This window comes from Myotis brandtii, unplaced genomic scaffold (genome assembly GCF_000412655.1).
Source record: "Myotis brandtii unplaced genomic scaffold, ASM41265v1 scaffold878, whole genome shotgun sequence".
Classification (NCBI taxonomy): domain Eukaryota; kingdom Metazoa; phylum Chordata; class Mammalia; order Chiroptera; family Vespertilionidae; genus Myotis; species Myotis brandtii.
In genome coordinates this window covers 105,249-109,048 of record NW_005371588.1, presented here as the reverse complement: position 1 = coordinate 109,048, position 3,800 = coordinate 105,249, and positions in this window count along the sequence as shown.

Here is a 3,800-nt window from a genome sequence, read left to right as displayed (position 1 = left end):
CCCGGGGCGTCCGGGGGGCTCCTGCCCACTTCCCACCTGGCATTTCTCCGCTCCGCAGTGGGCGTGGTGCCCGTTTGCTGCAGAGGGGGCGCCCGGAGTTGTGGAAGGCTGTGGGGGATGGAGAGCGCCGAGACAGGTGGTTGAGGGGGCGAGAGATGGTGCGCAAAGGCTCCTGATATTAATGCGCATTTCTCTCCCCCGCCTTCTTCAGGGGGCTCCGAGGTGCATGTGGAGAAGGTGGGGGAAGGCCAGTGGCATGGCTCAGGAGAGGGCAGGCGCTGTGGGGGGATGCTATTGGGCTCTGTCTCTGTTCAGTCCCCCCCCCCTCACCCCCAAATAATAAAGTGGGTGTGATGGTGAGGATGGAGGAGTTTGATGAAGACCTGCCCCAGAACTATCCTAAACTGCCCAGGCTAGCCGCCTGGCTCCTGCGTGGGCATCTGGGAGCCCCAGACTCAGAGCACTCTGCAGAGACTTGGGGTGGAGGTGGGGGGGGGGCAGGAATGTCAGAGATCGAAGCTTTAGCAACTGAGGCAGCCCCAGAAATAGGGGCTGGGGGGAGGGAGATGGGACTGGAGGCAAGGGCGTCTCCAGGCCTACAGCCCAAGTCCATAGGTGGTAGGTTGTCAGGATGTGGTGGGAGGTGGGGGACTTAGGGAAATTGGGTAATGTCCTGAGCGGCCCCCCCCTCCCCTTTAGCTTTATTCACAGCCATAGACCAAAATTTGGGATTCATCATTCAATCATCAGTGCACAATTTTTTTTTCTTTCCCTTTTGGTTTGTTTTGTTTTTTAGAGGACCAGAGAATGACAGAACAGAGGGACAGAGGGACGCTGGCCCAGCCAATCCTGAGCTGTGCAGCACTTTCCCCTAACAAACCCATTCCGTGCAAGGACCCAGAGGAGGGGGCTGCTGGCTCCCCGCCCCTCCCCTGCCTGTGGCCCCCTTGCGGCTCCCCTGTGGGAAGGGCAGCCTGGCCACCTGAGGCTTCAGGGGCAGAGGCTGGCATGGGCCAGGGTGGTGATGGTGCCGCAGCCCCTCCCTGTGGCCCGGCGTGGGAAGAAGAACGAAGAGCCAGGCAAGTCTCTCTCTGTGTCCTCTGGGGTGGAAGGAGCAGGTATAGGCAGGGCTGGGGCGGCCAGGGCCTGGTGATCCTTTGGCATTGGTGGCGAGAGGGCTGTTCCTTCCAGCCCCTTGGGTTTGGTTCCACCCCTGCGTGCTTATTGGTGCTACCATGTTATATAACGCTTATATAACCTCCCAGGGCAAGCGCTCTGTCTCCACTCCCAGGTCACGCAGACCGTGGGGGAGGCAGGATCTGTGGAGGCTTGTGGGTAGAACTACTCCCCCCCATTCTCAACCTGGCTCCTTTATTCTCCTGATCCCGGACATAGGAGGGGGAACGGAAAACAGGGGCCCACTCCACACCAGCTGTCTGGGGCTGAGGAGGGGGAGGGGGTTGGGCTGGGCAGTCTTCCTCACCTTCTTGCCCTCTAGTCCCTGTTGCCCAAGAGACTCTGGTGGAGTGTTGCCAGGCTTGTGCTTTGAGATCAGCTTTTTGTTCGTGGGGCCCCCTGGCGTGGCAGATGGGTGTGGTGAGATGATCCCTAGCATGTTGCAGTGGGAGAATATATGGTACATCGTGTTGGATAAAGAGAGGCAGAAATGAGCTCCGCCTTTGAGGTTTTGAGCAAGAGGGACTAGAAAGATGGTGGTGGCGTTATAAAAAAATTGGTGCAGGCCTAGGGGCTAGGGGATGGTCAGGGAAGGGTGTACAGGGAAGTGGATCAGAAAGCAAAGATAAACATGGTGTTCTTTTACTGTACTCTCCACTGGGCTGTCCCTGGTTACCAGGGCAACAGAAGCAGTGATGAAAATCATGCCTTTCCTTCAGTGGAAAAATTTGGCTCCTCCTCCCACCTCTTCCTTCTCTAATCGCCTGCGACCCATGGGGAGGGTGATGTCTCCAGGGATCAGAGACCTCAGCACATCTTCGTCATGCCCCCTATGCCCAATTTTTAAAAATGATCTCCCCCCTTCCTGCATCCCCCGTCTCGCCCAGAGCTTGGCAGTTACGTAGGAGTTGGAGTGGATGGAGGGGGAAGGGCATGGACGTCATTGCAGAACCGGGCGAGCAGAGCGTGGGCAGAGACGTGGATGCAGGAGTGACTGGCACATGACGAGGGTTCGGCATCGATCAGCGGGATGGAGCCTGTTTCTGAGATGGTGGGTGAGAAGGGTGGGTGGGAGGATGGAGGCCTGCAGAGCCTGGCCTTCTGGGCTCACAGTGGTAGGGATAGGAAGGCCCTGAGGTTTCCAGTGTGGTCATGGCTCCTGATGAAAGCTAGGATTCATTCATTCAGCACTGATTGGGCACCTGCCATGTTAGGTCAGGTTCTGGGAACTGGGAAGGCAGGTCAAGGACAGGCCCTTGACCTTGAAGAGATTGTGGTGGACGGCAGGAGGATGGGGATATGGGGGAAGATCAGCCTGGCCTTTTTACAAGCTGAGAATCTGGGCCCCAGGCGGAAGACTGGCAGTATTCCAGGCTGGAGGTGATGGGTGAGGGTGGAGCCGGTGGGGGTGCAGAGGAAGAGGTAATTCAGAGAGCCATTTTGGCTTGGGGACAGGACAGGGGAAGAGACTGGAGCCGGTGGGGGTGCAGAGGAAGAGGTAATTCAGACAGAAAGCCATTTTGGCTTGGGGACAGGACAGGGGAAGAGATGGTACAGACATTCCGAGCCTTAGTGATTGACAGAAATAGAAAAATCAGGGTTCAAACTTCTTTGGGGGAAGCCATGTTTGCTTTGGTTTTAGACATGTTGCGTTCCAGACGATGACAGGGTGCCCATCCGGATAGATATGTTTATGTCAGGCAAATAGAGTTTGCAAGGGAAATCTGTCCTGGAAAGAGATTTGGAGGAAATTGTAAAGTTTTGAAGGTGCGAGGTGGCTGAGAAAGTGTGTAGAGAGAGATCCCAGGGCCTGGGGCTTGGGCCCAGCATTGGGTGAGGCTGTATGTCTTGTTCTTGTTTATTATCCCAAGGGCCCGCCCAGACTGCTGGACCAGTTTCTGCTAATGAACACCCACGTCTTCTACCAAACCACACCCTTTTTTGAAGTTCGGGTTTCTATTTAAGTTTTCTTTTCTTTAATAACTATGACCAGGAGGATATGTCCTGGAAGGAATATATATATATCAGAGGCCCAATGCACAAAATTCATGCAAAGGGCTCGGCCTTCACAGCTGTGGCAGCTGCCTCGGTCCTTGCAGCCTGAGCTTCATCTGGAAGGTCATCCGGAAGGACGTCCGGTCTAATTAGTTATTTATTTATTTATTTATTTATTTATTTATTTATTTATTTATTTATTTATTTATTTATTTATTTATTTATTTATTTATTTATTTATTTATTTATTTATTTATTTATTTATTTATTTATTTATTTATTTATTTATTTATTTATTTATTTATTTATTTATTTATTTATTTATTTATTTATTTATTTATTTATTTATTTATTTATTTATTTATTTATTTATTTATTTATTTATTTATTTATTTATTTATTTATTTATTTATTTATTTATTTATTTATTTATTTATTTATTTATTTATTTATTTATTTATTTATTTATTTATTTATTTATTTATTTATTTATTTATTTATTTATTTATTTATTTATTTATTTATTTATTTATTTATTTATTTATTTATTTATTTATTTATTTATTTATTTATTTATTTATTTTCACCCTCTCCAGGCTCTCTCATTGACCTATGCTCTTAGAGGTTAC